The sequence below is a fragment of the Athene cunicularia genome (genome assembly GCF_003259725.1).
Source record: "Athene cunicularia isolate RWA chromosome 3 unlocalized genomic scaffold, athCun1 chr3_part1, whole genome shotgun sequence".
Classification (NCBI taxonomy): Eukaryota; Metazoa; Chordata; class Aves; order Strigiformes; family Strigidae; genus Athene; species Athene cunicularia.
The window spans coordinates 27,438,962-27,457,474 of record NW_020799097.1 but is presented as its reverse complement, the minus strand read 5'-3'; positions in this window follow the sequence as shown (position 1 = coordinate 27,457,474).

Sequence of the window (18,513 nt, the reverse complement as noted above, 5' to 3'; positions counted from 1 at the left end):
AGGCCACGCCCCTCCGGCCACGCCCCCCGTGCGACAGTCTGCCCACAACCAGCATGGCGGCGGCGGCTACGCGCGGGTGGGCGGGCGGCGGCCGCCTCTGTAGCCCCGGCGGGAGTTCTGCGGTGCCCGGCACAGGCACCAGATACCTGATCTGATCGAACGGGTCTTTTTGTCTGGATTTTCTGACAGCGTGTGATACACCGCAGCTAACTTTCTGTTAGTTTGTGGTTTTCACGACTCAAGATCTTTGAAAATACTTGCCACCAAGTGAAACAAATCCTCTTCCTCTCTTTTTTCCTCCAACCTTTGTCTTCCTGGGAGCCTCCCAGATGGCTGCAGGTGTCTGGGTGTGGTCGCTTCCACCACCTGCCTGCTCACTGGCATTTTCTGTGTTCAGCATACTGAGTGGTAGCACAGTAAAGGGGTTCCCCGGGGTCCAAAGCAGAGTAAAATCTGTCGATAGCACCAGGCCGCAGCGAGCGTCAGGTGGCCACTGTTGTGGAGGGCCTGGCCGCCCAACCGCGGAATGTAAGCTGTCTCCGAAGGGTCTGCCTGAGGTGTCCTCCCACACACCCAATGTCTGTCCTCAAGACTGGCACAACTACTGTTTTCCATCAGTCATCTACTGTTGTCCCATGTTAATGTTAGCAACAGCAGTATCATCTGAATCTTACACAACCGAGGATCACAATATCACTGTTTCACGATGCTGTTAAGCTGGTTTGAAAGTGAAATGTTCAGCATGGTATTTAAACACTGAGGAACTTCCTTTTAATTCTCTAATTCCCATAAACTCTGCACTACAGTTGTATAATTTTGTTTTCCAAGATAACTGCAAGATTTGACATTTTTGCTGCAACTGAGGTTATGTTCTCTTTTGTGTCCCTCCCTCAAAATGCCACTTACTTGCTAATTTTCCCCAACCAGAAAGGTTGGTTAATGATCTTGCCAGAAATTCAGAATGTAAAATGATGGAAAATCAGAACTGATACACAGTTTATGCCCACAAAGTGAGGAGAATCTGTAGCTTAAGCTGGCAAATTCTTAAGAACAATGAAGCGATCATGGACCAGGACACATACTAGTTTCATGTTCTTGGGCAACACCTAAGACGTTGCCGAGTAATCTGATTGCAACTTTAACAAATACTGCCACTGGAAGCCAGGCTAAAACTGCAGCCTGCCTCTCTACTAGCAGATTAAACATGGTGCTGAGTTCAACTGATGTGGGATAACCAACTCCAGTTACCCTTCAAAACAAGGTGTCCACGTCCAAATTGCCTATGCTCATGCTAATTCTCAGACTGCAAAGTGTGCTCTTTGATCTGGGCCAGACCTCTGCTATGAGACCATTTGAACGGTTTAACAGGATAGAAAAACAAGTTTCACTCTCCAGGGCTGCTCTGTAGTTTTCCAGGAAAAAAACATGCTGTGGATATATTTTTATATGTTTAATTTTTTTATATTTAACCCAAAGCAAATTTATATCTTTACATATTTAAAGCAACTGTAATCCAAAGCAACTTTCTTTGAATAGCCAGTGCTCATAAATGCATAGTTTCTCCCCTTCTCCACTTGGATGCTACACAAGTTGCTCAGGAGTAGGAGTGAATCCAAAATCCACCTAGTAGTTGCAAGAAGGCAGAGCTTTTGCTTTTGTCTGACCAGTCTCTTAATATCCAAGAGATCTTAATGAGACTGGCAGTGCAGCGTCCAGGGCAAGTCAAGGAGTAAGATAAGAGCTTGCACGTTTGCTTTGAGTGCTGTACCCGCCCTGGACTGGAGGGGGAGAAGTGCAACAATGCTGAGGAACGTTCCGCAGAAACAGGCAATGTTTTCAATTTGCATTTATTTTCAATTAGTGTTTAGGGTTTGTCACATAAGTAATTCCACACTTCTAGAAACCGTGGTGTGCACTTTGCTGTCCATCACCGTTTCTTCTATTGAACGGTGTCCTGCTGATTTTTTACAGGTCAGTAGTTATGTCTGCAGCTGCCTTTTCTTGTTTGTTTCACTGCTAGTTTCTTTTTCTCTGATGCTGAGCAATGATCCCCTAATTGTCTGAAATTAGGTGAAGACCTAACCTGTTTCCTTTTCAATTATTATTTCAATTAACCATTAACACTAACATCATTGCAAAGAGTCATATGATCACTTCAACAGAAAATAAGAAGCAAAATTAACTATATTACTAGACGTCTTGCATCTTGCAATGCAAAATCTTACATGGGCTTTGTCAGCCCTTTTACACAAAAATCCTTTTCTTGGGAAAAGAAAACAAAGATGTGAAAAGATACTATCTTAGGGGAAAACTCCCAAAACCACAATTCAAACAATCTCATAACCCAAACTTTCTTACTATTTATTGAAACCTATAGACAGTTTCAGTAGTATTTTGGTTACTTTTTCCCGTGTATATTTTCATCAATTCCACAGTAACATTACCGGTAGGAACTGATTTTTAAAATATTTTTTTAGCAGAATCATTGATGTTGCAACAACCCACCTCACAAAAGTTTTATAACAACATCCATATGGTCAGCTGTCGAACTGTCCACATCATCCCATCCAAACATAGTCCAATCCATCATACTCCAACCTGTTCTGCTACCTAATTAACAAAAAACAAAGTCCTTGTTCGCACTGAAGGTATATCATTGCACAGTTTCTACTCCCACTTTTGTTGTACCAACTAGCAGAGTGCCCAGTGCTAATCCATTGGAGCCTAGTTCTTCTCTACTTGTATGATTACCACTGCTAATAGGAGTGTAAACATGGTGATGCCAATATCTAGTCTCTCTTTCAAGCTGCCCCATCATGTCTGGGATGTTTGTATCTCTATGGACGGCAGGGATTATTATAAAATGTCCTTTCTCTGCTCCCAGTTCCTTTTCAGCTCTCAGTGTTAATTTACCAATCTTACTTATTGCATGGTATCATCAGGCTGACTGAATTCTTGTGTAACTCAGTATATATATATATATATATATATATATATATATATATAATCTTCATAACTTGTTTCATGATGTTTTCACCTCTTAAAATAGTCTTCTTGATTTTTTTTAAATGTTTGTTTATTCAAAATACTTATTTATAGATTTCTCCGTCATTTAACTCAATTCCTTTACCCATCTGGCTTTTTCAGAAGTCTTGACAGTTTTACGCTATTCTTGTAGTGTATTTGTGTCATTACTAGCCCAGCTTCTCTTTGTATGTTTGTTTGGCAGTTCTCTGCTCTGTGCTTTTTATTATTTTTAAATATTTGCCACCCAGGTTATAGTGAGAATTTTTTTCGGACCATGATGCACAGATACCTCTGTAAGTACTGTAAATAGCAGGATAAATGTTCTGAGCTGGCCTTTAAATTCCTGTAGGCTCTGAAGTGAGTAAAGTGTGAATCATGCAGTGAGGAGAGGTTCAGGGGGCTATTTTAGTCCGAATACACTCTCAGTCTCTCAGTGTTAATTTATTTAAGTGGGCAGTGATGAAGGTCACAAACTTTGTGACACTCTCTGGCTCCACTTGTATGGGGCTTTCAGATCCTGGATTTATTCCCTCAGTCTCCTGTCCAAGACTCTATTACACAAACAGGAAATCTAGATACATTTTCACAATCTTCTTAGATTTATCCTGACAGGTAGGTCAGTCATCCACCTCTGCCTCTCCCTGCATGCATCTTCTTCAGTTTGTTTAGGCTGCTGTAACAAATATGCTCACTGCATCCTTGTTCTGTTATATATCAGATTTTTGATCCCTTAGCATCATTTTTTCAGGCTACATATCAAGGAAGAATCTGCCCTGTTCCTGTGGTAGACTTTGCCAGAAGGATGCCACTCTCACACTCTGTTACAAGATATTCCATGTGCTTTATATAATTTTGCCTGCATGCTGGGGTTTGAGGGCGTTTTTGACCTGTGGGATTTTTTTTCTCTCTTGTTAGTCTTCCTCCTGATAACTTTTGAGCATTCAATCAATGTTAGAGAGAGGGCTTCAAGCATCAAAGATAAGAAGTACTCACAAATTTGAGAAATTAGAGCCTGAGTAAAGGAAAGAGAGAGAGATTCACATTTTTACCATGAGAAAGAAAAACAGAACTCAGACTGTCTTGTGTGTGGAGCAGCATCAGCAACAAGCCAATTAACACAAACATCCTGGTTGATCAGCGTAAATATAACTTGAGCTCAGCCACTGCTCCATTGTCTCCACAAACAAACAGGGGAAGGTTTGAAATATTGAGCATCAGGACAAGAAAGTAGAATTCATTTGTAGACTTAATGTATTCTGCTGCACAAGGATCTCCTCCTTCTTTTTCCTAGTATGTCTATCATATTTAAATTGTGAGCTTCTGAAACACACAAAGGTTTTTCAGTCTATCTGTTTTCTTTTCTTGGAAATTATTACCAGTAAAGTAATTTACAAGAAGAATATGCTTTTGTTATATATAACATTTAAGATTTGCTGCATATCTAATACTCTCTTGAGACCAATAGAATTTCTACCTGTATGGTAGTAAAGAATAAGGTCCTTTCTTATCAAGTAATCTGTAGGTAATCAAAAGATTTCTTTAACGCCAAAAGTATTGCTGTCCAACATACAAAATAGACATAGCTATGTGTCTAGGATTTTTATCTTTTTAAAAATCATATAAATAATTAATACTCAGGATTGAAAATAATGCAAAAAAAAAAAAAAGTTTAAAATATTTTTGTACAAGGAGAATCTCTTATTGTCTGAAAATTTTAAAATATTATTCTGTCTCCATTAAAAGAAACCCACTGTAGTTTAAGGATTTTCTTCAGCCTTTTCGATGTTTATTTAGGTCTATTGAATAATACAGACTTGGCCAGGCAGATCTCCTATTTTAAGCCTATGACCTGATCGTGAAAAAATGTCCTGTTCAGTACTGACACACACCGAGTTTTCAAATACCCAGTTGCCGTGTAAAAGTCTGCAAAATTCCAACCTAAACAAAAGAAATCAGCTGCCCTCCAATTGCTAATAAATCTCTGTGTTAGACTTACACAGAACACTTCCATCATTACAAGTGAAAACCACCAAAATAAACATCAGACTGGCATGTGGTCTGCCTAATCTAGCCACTAAACCTGCACCTACCTTTTAAGCTCTTCTTTTATAGGGAGTAGTTTCCTGTGTAATACTTGGAAAGAGGTATGTATCGTGCTGGCCTGCAAAAGGACAGCCAGACAGCCTAAATTTAAGTGCCTGGGTAGCTGATTTATTTTCCATTTGTTTAGCTCAAGTTTGTTTTGGTTTTTTGTTTGTTTGTTTTCTGGGTTTGGGTTTTGTGTTCTTTTTCAAATGTAAGCAATACACAGAAGTGAAAACTTAAGTATTTTTGCAAGTTAGGGGAAAAGAGTCTCCCTTGTATGTAATACTATGTCCTTTTCCCTGTTATAAATTGATACCAGCATAAGGAGTTAGAGGTAACTCCTACATTCCTTATGCAAGAAAAATTCCAAATTAATTGGAAGTTGCCAGAGCAAAACATATGAGATGAACCTGATTAACACACTAGCTAATTCCTGAGCCACCTCCCTACTGGAAACTAAATATAATACTTTGCTTTAGTTCTTAGTATTTTCTCTTTATATTATTTTTGTCTTCTTCTAGCATTTCCTTTGGCTGAGATTTTGTGGAAGTTGAGCTAAAGAAGCAACACTGACTAGTTTATCAAAAAGTAATGGTGAAAAGTTCAAATAAAGGCTCTGCTCCCCATTAAGTCTAGCCTAAAACTTGATTGGCTTCACTGGCAGCAGAATGTAGCCTCAGAATGTAAAACCCCAATCTCATCCTCCAGCACTGTGGACATCAGTTCCTATTGTAACGCTCCTTAAAATTCAGGGCTTGCTGATAAGACTGTTGATTTATTCCCAGACTACAGAGCTAGAATAACTATTGACACCAGTATCTTGGCAATATCTTCCTTCAGGTCGCCTACTTGAATATGTAGAAATGTGATACGTTATTGTTTTGAAAACTACATGGTACCTTTGCATAACTAATTTCAGAAGCTGACACTCATCCTAATAGGTTTTAAATAACCATTAAAATTGCCTACAATTAAAATTGCCACACTACATTGAAGAGATTACTAGATTTATACTTCCAGGTAGGAAACAAAGTTTATCAGTTGCACAGCTATTAACAACATAATGCTTTCAAAACCACACGGTTATTAGATATATTGAAGATCTAACATTTTTATAACAAATCTGGTAACAGTTAAATGGCAAGGGTGGATCGCAATGAATCTAAATTAATCCAGCTGATATACCTTACTGTCATATTTTATGTGGTATTGGTGCATTGCAAAAAGAAGCATCAGCTTTTTTTTTTTTTCTACCATATAGTGTCCCGAATGCTTTGAAAAGTGACTGTGTCCTCTTTATACATATTTAGTTTTTATGGACCCATTACTTACACGGGTATCGGCGTGGTATTACACGCTTCAGTGCCTGCAGTTTTGCCTTCTCAATGAACTGTGTAGTTAAATATGGGACAAATGATGGCAGTTATGTCATTATATATTGAGTGTTGAGTACAATGGAGATGTTGAGGGCCTCAACCATTTATGGTGAATATGATGTTCTTTGAAATTTGATATTCCATGCTAGTGGGAGAAAGTTCTTGCAAGGTCATCTAGACCAGACTTTAGGAAAAGTAGACTTTGAAAGTAGAACAAAGCAAAGATCGGTCAAGCAGATACAAAGGTTACAATGGCAGTCATCATGGCTGAAAATCACTGTTGGCATTTCTCTTTGCTCTTCTTGCTGTTCTCAGGCAGCCTGAATACTCTTCTGATTCCTCCCTCTCTTGATTGTATAATACAGAGTGCACACACTCGTCCACCTTCACCTTACAAGGAAAACTAACAAGAAATGAACACTTCTAGGCAGATTCTAGAGGGCAGGGAAATAAAACAACATGAGTGTAGTTTAGCTGCAGCCAAATGGTCAGTTGTGCAGCAAAAATACTGAATTTTCCATTTCAGAGAGTCAGCCAAGTCTTGTTTTAAAATAACAGAAAATTCACATGTGTTGGAGCTGCTGTAGTTTACAGTCACCTACTACTTCAGAGATCTTTTCAACAGTTCTAAAGACTGGAAATCTTGAGTCAATGCAGGACATTTTTTTCTACAAAGTCCAGAGCTGGACGTGTCACATAGCACAAAGAGCTCTCAGAGTGGTTTAGTTTGTGCACTTTATTTTGAGCTGTTTGTTGTATTCCAACAAATTTGTTTGGTATTTTAGTGATTAATAAAAGTTTCTGTCTGTTCCATGTACTGCTCTCTATTGAATGCAATACTTACTCTTGAGGGCAAACAAATCTCCTTGGCTGAAGGATCACCTAAGATTAAAGTCAATAATTATTTTCTTCAGGAATAGAGCATCTTCCTAACAAGGTAAATGATGACAGGGGCTTGGGGAAGCAGTTTTCCATGCTTTCACTTCAAGTGCAAGAATTTCTTTGCCTTCCTTTCTCTATCATAAATACAAATTCTTAAATAAATAGAAATGCTTTTAAAAATAAAACAATAACATGCAGCAACAAAGCACTGAGCTTCATATACAGTTCTCCTTCTGGTAAGAGTATGAGAAGAAGAACCAAGCATGTGGAACAAATTCATAATATTGCATGTATCCCTATAAGTTGTCCACACAGTAGAGAGATGAGGCTAGTACAAAAATGTACAGGACAAAATCCTATACGGTGTACAAGTACGTCCTACATAACAATAATATATTTGTTAGTAGAAAAAACTAAATATACCAGAAGAGTAATAAAATAAAAACTACATTTGGTTTTGATTAAAAAGTCTGATCAGTTGAAGATTTAATGGAGTGAGAAGGACAATAAGAAAATCAGATAATTTGAAATATGCCCTTCTGTGACAGTTACTCATGCTTAGGGTTTAGAAGTCCACCATATCATCTCTCAGGGACCTTTTGCAAAGAGGTGAACAGAGACTTTCCTACAATAAAATGCAGTTTTACAGCAGTGACAGGGTTGCCAGTAGCCCTTTGGTGGCAAGTGGTGAGCAGGCAGCACAGCCTTCGTTACACCTTGGTTGTGGTTTAAGCCCAGAGGGAAACTGAGCACCACCAAAGCCTGATGCTCACTCAAATCAAAACAAGGAATTCATTCACTGCTTCCCACGGTCAGGCAGGTGTTCAGCCATCTCCAGGACAGCAGGGCGCCATTGTGCGTTATGGTGATTTGGGAAGACAAATGCTGTAACTCCAAATGTCCATCCCTTCCTTCTTCCCCCAGCTTTTTGTGCTGAGTATGTGTGCAGATGCACCCACCCAAGGAAAATAGGACTTCGTGACTGCTGAAGTGTAGCAGCTCCTGACTACCTTTGCCCTCGGAGCTTCACAGTAGTTGGGGCCTTTGGCCAATGGGAGCCACTACTGACCACAGATCAGATTTAGCCCAGGTATAAACGGAGTCCCCTGGGGAGCCATTGGGAACTTGTCCCCTGGAGCAGTGCGCTGTGGTCGAGGACTCTCCCCTTGGGTCAGAATGCCACCCAAGGAAACTCTTTGGGTCAAGATGCTGCCCTGAACAGATCCTCCAGGTTGAGTCCTCACTTGTTAGGTGAGTGATAGAGCATTTTGGGTTGTCGTTAAACCCTAGGGAGTGGGGATTTGTTCTGTGTTTTGTGTTGTCATTAAACCCTAAGGAGTTGTGCTTTGTCCTGTTTTTGAGTTGTCCTTAAACCCTAGGAAGCTGTTTTCGTCTCATAGACATTTGAACCTGTAATTTGCAGAGAAATGGTTAATTGTGTTGACAATACTTTTTTAATTTTTGGTGGTTGCTCGTTTATTTGAGAGCCTCCATAACAGCCTGATGCCATGCGGTATAGGATTTCCCTTTGGTCAGTTGGGGTCAGCTGTCCCAGCTGTGTCCTATCCCAGCTTCTTGTGCACCCCCAGCCCACTCGCTGGTGGGGTGGAGTGAGAAGCAGAACAGGCCTTTACTCTGTATAAGCACTGCTCAGCAATAATTAAAACATCTCTGCATTATCAACACTGTTTCCAGCACAAATTCAGAACATATTCCCATACTAGCTACTATGAAGAAAATGAACTCTAACCCAGCCAAAACCAGCACACACTTGTAAGGTTCCTGTCTCCCTCTGTAGACTAAAGTTGGACTCATTAACTTTTTTTTTAAGGTTGCAATGACAGACTTTTCAAAGTTCAAGTGTAATAGCCTGAATATACATGAGTTTTCAGTAGCAGCCAAAGAAAATGTCAGAAACTTAGTCTCCCTGACATTTCTGAACTTCAAAAAGACAGAAAAAATGCTTGTTGAGATTTTGCAAAACCGACCAAATTTTTATATCAATTCATTTTTGCTTTTGGGATTTTCTACTAGCTGGTTTGTCAGACACATTTTTACTTTTGGATATTATCTTTTCCATGCTGTTTAGGACTAAGAAGTTAAATAGTTGGGCTAGAATCTTTGGATATCTAAAAACTCGTTAAAAATTAGATAGCTCTGAAATTTCAACAGTACAATTTCTGTATTGTTTTTGTTATCGACAGAACATTTTCCATTGGTGACAACTGTCTATTTTAAATTGTAGTCTATTGATGATGGGTTGACTGTAAGGTGCTTGTGGTGGCCTAGAAGGAGACTGGTCACACAGTTAGAAAAAACAGAATACACTCTATGATTCACTTTTTCTACTTTTTAATAAATTTTAGAGCCAGAAGAAAATATATTTGAACTGCCTACATACAGCAGGCCACAGAATTTCATGCACTGTATGGATAGACGACTAAAATTGGTCTAAGATACCTGGTTTAGGAGAGGGTGGATCTTGGGATCTTTCAGTTAAACTCAAACCCGAATTTTCTGGAGTAAGCTTGAAATAAAAGGGAGATCTAGCTTTGCCAAAACTTAGTAAAGCCCACATGCTGTTGTCACGAGAACATGGAACATATTACGTATCTGAAATTTGCAGCAAGACATTGTAAATGGTTCTTCAGACCAATAATTATTTATACACATGACAGCAAGACTGGGGCTGGTAGATACCACTGTTTATTTTCTTATATTTACCAAAATGTAGGGGTTTTTTTCCCTATAGTTTGTAACATCTTACAAAGTCAGATTTTGTTGTCCTGTTGCTTTTAACTAAGGGTAGCTTCAGTATAAATTGCTTTCCTCTCCTGCTTGCAACAGAAATACAGATCTGGTAAATAAAGATGCAGAATATTCCCACTGTGATCTGTACAAAGAAATTCTGAAGTTGTCTATATGTTTCCCAGTTGGGTTTTTTTTTTTTGCTTTATTAGTGCTAGGTAGTTCCAAATTTCTTCTTTTATTTTCTTCCTTATGGGTGTGGACATATATTTAGTTTTTGTCTACATTGACATGACCTCAGCCTGACAGTATGGGAAGCTGGAAGATTTATTGGCAGAAGAGAGCCTTTTGGAAAAAAAGCTGGGTAGTGGTAATTGGAGAATGAGTCAGTGTCTGGAGTCCAGCTGTGCTTGCTACACAAGCCTGACTATAGCTGAGTTACTCAGATTTCTTCAGCTATCTGAAACTGGCTTTTTCTTTAAAAAAAAAAACAAAAAAAAAACCAAGCTTTATGTATGCCGGATACATTTTTAGCTGAGAACATTTGTATAAAAGGAGCAAATTATCTTTTTTCTTTCTTACTGTTGTTAGTATCACAGTGCAGTGTAGGAGACGTGCTCTTAGAGAAGCAACTCATTATACATGCACAAACCAGCATGTCTGAAAGATGTCATGGCATCAGCATCTCAAAATGCACCAATAACAGTTTGAGATGCAATAAGTTCTGTGACTAACATGGTGAAAACACATCCTGACCCTGAGAGGCAAAGCACTGCTATTTCATATTGCACACATTTACAGTGGTAGAAGCTTAAGAAACACAGCATCAATTCCTGATTGGTATTATTTTAACTAGTGAGTTGAATTATGAAGCTTACTTCATCAACATCTCCAAAATTGAAGTTCTAACCTTTGAACAATACATTATTTTAAGATAAAAGGCATTTAAATGTATTTAGAGAATATTGTCAAATTAAATACTGAATTTAAAACAGATTTTATAAATCTAAGCCCTTACAAATCCATAATTTTATCTCTTTTGCCATACTAATAAAACCAGTTACTTCTAAGTAAAACATTCCTTCCAGATTGCAGTGAGAACCTCAAAGTTTTGCAGTGAATATATATTACCTAGTTTTGTTGTCAAGACTGAAAGAGAAACAAATAATAAATTAATTGTGAATCATTTACATTTTTCCATTGCTTTGCAAACCCTGAAAGTTTAGAAACATAGTTAAGGAATTATTATTTTTTTATATATAAGATTCATGAAAACAAACTTTTTTTTTTTTTAATAAATAGTACAGACAAGCTATGATAATTTTGGACTACAGACACAGAGGCTAGGATGATAACAGAAGTACTACATAAGCCACAAAAAAGTCAGGATTGAAATTTATGAAAAAAAAATCAATCAAGCATGAAAGGTCTCATTTAATACAGAGAAAGCCTTTGGTAGTCAGCTGGAAGAACATTTTGTGGCAACACACATATTCAGGCTGAAGTTTTGCTGGTGATATGTTATCTTAAACAGTTCCAGCTCATTAAAGTGTCACATGGTTCCCCAGTTTCTCATCTCTGTTTTCGGCTTATTCATTGCAATTACAATAGATAAGTAGACCAAAAATTGAGGAGAGCAAACCTGACAAGATAGTGTATCTTGTATTTGTTACAGGTGTTAATAACACTATTGATGGAATTTTAGGTCCACTTGAGCATTTACATAAACTAAAAACAGAACGGAAAAGATAACAAGCTATGTTATCCATTCCTCTCTGTCCTCATTACTCCACACAGATGTTTCAAAACTATTAATTCCAAAACAATTAATTAATGTAGCTATAAAGCTATCAGCACCTGCTGTGGTGTAGAGAGCTGGATTTATAAGTAGCTTTGTTACAGCTGGGAATGGAGAGTGACCCACACAGGTTGTGGGAACAGGTCACTGAATAAAGAAAATCTCCTAGAAGCATCTGGGACCTGGCACAATTCTTGAACTCTCTATGGTATTAGAAGTACAGCACTTACGCTATAATTAGGAGAACACATACAATTTGGGGTTTTTGGATCATCCTCTTTCCCCTAGCATGCCTACAACCTTCTGCTCCATTTCACATACAACAACCTCACCCTCTTCCCCATTCTTGTTTCCTAAGTCTTTCTTTTCCTCCTCCTTGCTAGAAGATAGTACAAGTGCTGAGCATAGCCTGGACACTGATTAGCTAAGTAGTGACTATCAAAAGTGACAGATGATTTCTGCTGTCTTGCCTCTGGTGAACACACTTCTTTATCTAGGTCTCTTTCATCCACTTAGTTGCCAATTTTCAGACAACAACTTGAAAGTTTACCATCTTTGAGTTGTTTATCTATATTATTTGGTTTCAATATATATTATTTGGCATCTAGTTTTATCAAGAGGAATCATTCACCTCCATTACCAGCTGCCAACTCAAATAGAGAATTCTTCTGCAACTGCATTACCACCAGCCTGCAGAGGCAGTCAGCAGAGATTGGCTCTGTGAACAGATTTTGCTACTTAAATGGTGAGTCCCTGTCTTCACCACAAAATGTCACATGGAGTGGGGATGATGCTGTTTGATGATATGGTGCCCATATTGCAAATTTATAGCACATTGTTTCTGATGAGGAAAACACAAGACTTTTTGTCACAATATTGTTTTTTCAGTTCTCTTGTATGTCTCATAGAATAAGTTATTTTATTGTATTTTATTGAGTTCCATAGAATATTCCATATCGCACATGGTTTCTCACACCATAATTTCACGTTATAATAAGTTCAGTAGTGATGCTAGCACAAGCATTTTCTCTTATCCCTGTGTGATGATGTGCCATGCTGTAAAGTGGATCATGGAACTAATTTAACTTAAAAGTTAGTGGTTTTTGAACACGAGTTCAGTTCATAATCCAATTTGTATTGTGAGCATACAAACTGTTGTTCCAGTGCAACTGAGCGAGAGGCACAGCACAGGGAGGCAGAGAGCAGTAGCTTGAGTATTTCCTTCAAATGTTAAGCTCCTACATAGACTTACCAGTTTTTAAGGTATGTAGAGATGCTATGAATAGACAAAATTTCTGTCTCCTTGCTTCCCATGCTGGATCCCTGCCATGAAGTTGTAAGAAGAAAAGATGGAGCAGCAATGTAAGCTTGAAGTCTCAGACTCCTTCTGCAACTGAACCCCACTCCTCCTTGGACTGTCAGTTCACATTACGAGCCTTAGCAACCTGAAACCTGCATGCCTACACATAGTCCTTGCCCCAAAACAACGCCTTCAAACAGATCGCACCCATTTGTCATAGCTTCCAAACAGCTTATCCTCCTAATTTCTTCAATAAGCCTATCCCCATTTAGCAGTTTTGTCCAAGATATCCAGATGTGCACAGTAGTGCAGAGGCTGCTGACCTAAAGGCAGTGTTCAAGGGAATAGAAAAGTCCACAGGATTTTTAGTCCTCATCATCACCTGTAGGATAGATCAATCTAACCATACCTTCCTAATCACACTCAGCAATGTCATGTGAGGCTTGTTCTAGCCTGGAATTTTCCAAGGTTCACCTGGAGAGTCTACACTGATTTGCATGAACGTATTTCATTACTGTTATACTGAGCTGAAAAGAATAAATAGTATCTCCTATTTGTTGAGAGGCAAAGAGGAAAGTGAAAAGTCACATACAAATAAAGAGGATCAAATGGTACTTCTGAAACCCTCTTATTGAGAAACAAGGGAGTTCCCTGGATGAGAGCAAGGGTTAACTTGATCCGGTCGGTGGGCTTCTCACAGGCATCAATTTTGCATCACCAGTTATTCTATCTTAAAGGTAGCATTAACAATTACAAATCCACACATAAAGGAAAACATGTAATGATTGAGTCCTTTTTCTAAATGACAAAAAAATGTCACCCTGACATTTTCCTTTCAAAAAAAGTTTGAGCTGCATGATGTTTTAGGAGATAAATCAGTTCTATATATTTTTCAAATGCAAGAGAGGCAAGATCTAAAGGGAAAGTCAACATAATAAATAGAAAAGATAAAAATTAACTCCTACCAATGCTAAGGTGACTGATAACCAGTCACTAAGCAAAGAGCCTTGGTACTGTAAGAAATCTAAAGCTACTGAAGTAGAAGATATAAAGCTAAAGCAAAAGGACCACTGTGCACTAGCCCCATAAGTGGGACATTGGATTAAAGTGCCAATATTCTTTCATAGCAACTGTCACCAAGGACAACAGTTACATAAAAATGTGATCTAAAAACGTGAACAGATAGATCCTTCTACAAATGAAGTAAAAGTGTGTTGGTTTCGATCTGTAATGTTGATAAATGAAATGTTGAACTATTTGGTGAAAAACATGAGTAATCATTAATACATCTTTTACAACCACTTTCTACACCAGTCTACTCACTAATAGGGCAATGCAGAACATAAGTTGGCTGTAGGTCTTTTTACACATATTTATGCATCTATACAAAGGGCAGGACCTGCAAATACAGAAGCAGCCCAAGCATCTACTTAATGCAATCTGTTTCTGACAGTGATCAGTTCCAGCTGCTGCAAAGAAAATTTCCACAGAATCCATGAGGTAAGACGTCAACGAAGAGCTGATACATAAGGACAGGTTTTTTCCTAACTTTTCTATTTAGGTGCTACATGCCCTGAGGAAGGGCATCTTATGCCCTTTCCAAATTTGCTCTCTCCCATCACCCAAATAATGTATATCCTGATTAGTGAACGCCATCTCTTTCTTACTGTGCCCTGCTACAAGCTTCCTCCATCACCAGGGCTTTATCAGCCTGCGCACCAAGGATCCACGGGCCAGTTCTGACACTACAGCTGTATAACCTCTGCTCAGAGTGCTGAAAATGAGCTGTGTCTGTACAGAGACAAGAAAAATAAAAATTACGGGTACAGGTGTGACAGGATTATTAGCAACTCAAGGATTCAGGATGGAAAACACCAGCATAGGAAGGTGTATAGTCCTAAATTACAAAAGAGAGGGACATTTGTTGGCCCGGAGCCTAGTCAGGAGACACTGGATCAAGTCACCAGTATCATGAGTAGCAGTGGGGCTGGTGGTAGGTGGCAGCTCAGCAGCCCTGAGCATCCATTGTGGGGAGCTGTGGGACCAGCCTGCCCTCCCCATCATGACCGATGCCTGGCTGGGCAGCAAAGACACTGGGTGCCATACCTGAAACAGTGAGTGTATTAATGCTTAACCTAACAGGTCATTAAATCCAAGCTCTTTTTTTGTGTGAGTCAATAAGTGCTTGCTTAGTACTTGTAAATTGTGCATATCCCACTTGTAGAAAATCACAGGGTATGGCTACACATGCCCAAACAAACCAACTCAAAATAGGGACCATAACAACTGATGTGCACTTATTTCTGAAATCTACTGGACTCTTAACCTCAGTAATTTGTTGAATAATCAAATTCGTGGATTATGTGTTATATAAAACACTGGTGATGATTTTGTAAACTGAGAGAAATGGCACATTTCTGAGTCTGTGCTGCAGATGCCTGATTGAAGCAAATCTTTCTCAACATGATGGTTTATATTATTTTTTGATCTCTGCAAACATCCAGTTCCTACCACCCGATTTGCTCATACTGCAGTGATTCAACTCTTGGCATTTTTAGCAGATTCACCCCAGGTCATTAGTTGCAACGTGTGTGTACAGTTTATTGAGTAGATAGCCCACAACTGTGCCTATTTTGTTTTTACAAGCATTTTTGTTCAGTTACACTAGACAGAGCAGTCAGCAGGATAAAATTTCATGAGGTCCTCTTTTTGCAGTAGTAATTTTTTTGCAGTAGTAATGAGAATTTCTGAAACAGAATATTGTTGCTAATTACTTTCACTCACCTAATTTAGACATCTAAAGGTTCAGTGTCTAATTTAAGCTAATTGACTTGGCTGCCTTGGTGGTTATCGTAGAGAGAGGTCTCAGAGAGCAAAAGATCTTCAATGTATTTTTGATACTTACCTTGTCCCGAGATAAATCACCCTCCGGGAGTCCTCCCTCTTTCTGCTGAATATAGAGGTAGTCAAAATGATAAATTTAAATGGGATGCCCACCCTTGCTTTTATGCAGTGTACATATGACATTCTCTGTAGATGGACTGCAAAGAAATTACATTACATAGACACAGCTTGAAAGCACAGTTAACTGATACATATTATTTTAGAGATACAGAAAGCAATCTTGAGATTTTTTTTCTACTCCAAACAAAACAAAACCCGAGGTCTCTGTCTTTTGCATTATTGTGATGAAAGCTGGATGAAACTTCACTGAATTTGGTGAGCACAGTAAGTCTTTTGCATGGCTGTTCAGCTCAAGGTAGCTCAGATTCTTTTGTGGGTTTTATTGGGGGGAGGGTGAGGGGCAGAATTTCAGTAGGAGCCATTACCAAAAATCCAGACCTCAAGTCCACAAGTGGGGCCATAAATATGGTTTTGCATCTGGTCATCCTATTTCAAGAAGGATACACAAAAACTGGAGAGTCCAACAAGTATAATCGAAGGTCTAAAATCACAAAGATATAATAAACTGGGGTTGTTTAGCCTTAATAAGGCAAAGAGTGGGAACCTGATGATTTTCAAAAACCATCGCAGAGGAAAATCAATGATCACAGCATGGAAAGTTTCAGGGTAGACATCAGAAAAAAACCTTCTCTGAGTATAGAAGAGCCTGGGGGGACATGCCAAGTTTTCATTACTGGAGCTTGTTAAAACTGAAAAAAAAAAAAAAAGTCTATCAGGAATGACTTAAGCATAGGTGCTCTGTCCTAGGGAAAGGGAAATAGAACAAAATATATCCTTCCTCTATAATCTTTCATTATCTAAATAATTTCTTATTTATAAGAAATTTATTTCTTATTTCTCTGTTTCTTATAAATAAGAAATGGGCTGACAGGAACCTTATAAAGTTCAAAACAGGGAAGTGCAAAGTCCTGCACCTGGGGAAGAACAGCCCCAGGCACCAGTATATGCTGGGGCCGCCCAGCTGGAAAGCAGCTTTGCAGAAAAGGGCTTGGGTGTCCTGGTGGCCATGCTGACATGGTTTCATGTTGATCATGAGCCAGAAGCGTGCCCATGCCACACAGGTGGATAACATCCTGGGCTGCATTAGGAGGAGTGCTGCCAGTAAGTAGAGAGGAGTGATCCTTCCCCTCTGCTCAGCACTGGTGAGGCCACACCTGGAGTGCTGTGCCCAGCTCTGGGCTCCCCGGTACAGGAGAGAGATGGACATACTGGAGAGAGACCAGCATAGGGCCACAAAGATGATGAAGGGTCTGGAGCATCTCTCCTGTGAAGAAAAACTGAGATACCTGCAACTGCTCAGCCTGAAGAAGAAAAGGCTCAGGGGGGATCTTACCAATGCACATAAATACTTGAAGGGAGGGTGCAAAGAGGACAGGGCCAGGCTTTTTTTAGTTGTGCAAGTGACGGGACCAGAGGAAATGTAGACACAAACTAAAACACAGAAGGTTCTGAACATCAGGGAACCTTTCATTCTGAGGGTGACTGAACACTGGTACAGGTTGCCCAGAGCAGTTGTGGAGTCTCCATTCTTCGAGATATTCAGAAACTGTCTGGCTGTGGTCCTGGACAGCCAGCTCTAGGGGGCTCTGCTTGAGCAGAGGGGTTGGACCAGATGACCTCTGGAGGTCCCTTCCACCCTCAACCATTCTGTGATTCTGTAATCAAAGAGAGGAGTAAGCAGATGCACAGAACAATTCTGAATGTTACTGGAATTGCTCTTTCCCTAGATGTCTGTCTTTTTCTGACATCTGTACAAATCGTCCCTGGTTTAGGTGTCCATGTTTATGGGCAGGAGGGGCTGAAGAACACAGATAGTAGAGAGCTCCTCAGAGGCATAGTCCCTGCTCAGCTTCCACTGACTGTCCTAAGTGTTAATAGTGTTTATCAGCCCACTGAATAAAGCTTGCTTTTTTTCCCTGACAGAATTTAAGCTTCTGCATAACAGGGGCAAAAATATAACTGGTCAGATTGTCAAAATTCGGTCTTTATTTCTACAGAGTATGCCAGAGGAGAAAATCCTAAAGTAAATTATTGAAGATTTTGTTACAATCCTCATAATGTTTTAGTAAAGCAAAGACTCTTTGTCTCACATATGCTTCATTTTTGCCAGTTCTCACTTTACTTAAACATTAGGGAGAGAATAAAAGTATCTTCATTCACTGGCACTATGAATAGCTTTTTGCATTTCTGTAATTTTTTTTTTAATTTGGTATTTTTTCAATTGATAATTACATTTGACAATCTGAATCTACTTTACCTAAATACATAAATTCTGTTTTAAATCTTTTGTCAGGAGCAAAAGTTGATTTTAAAAAGGAGATTTTCAGATTCTA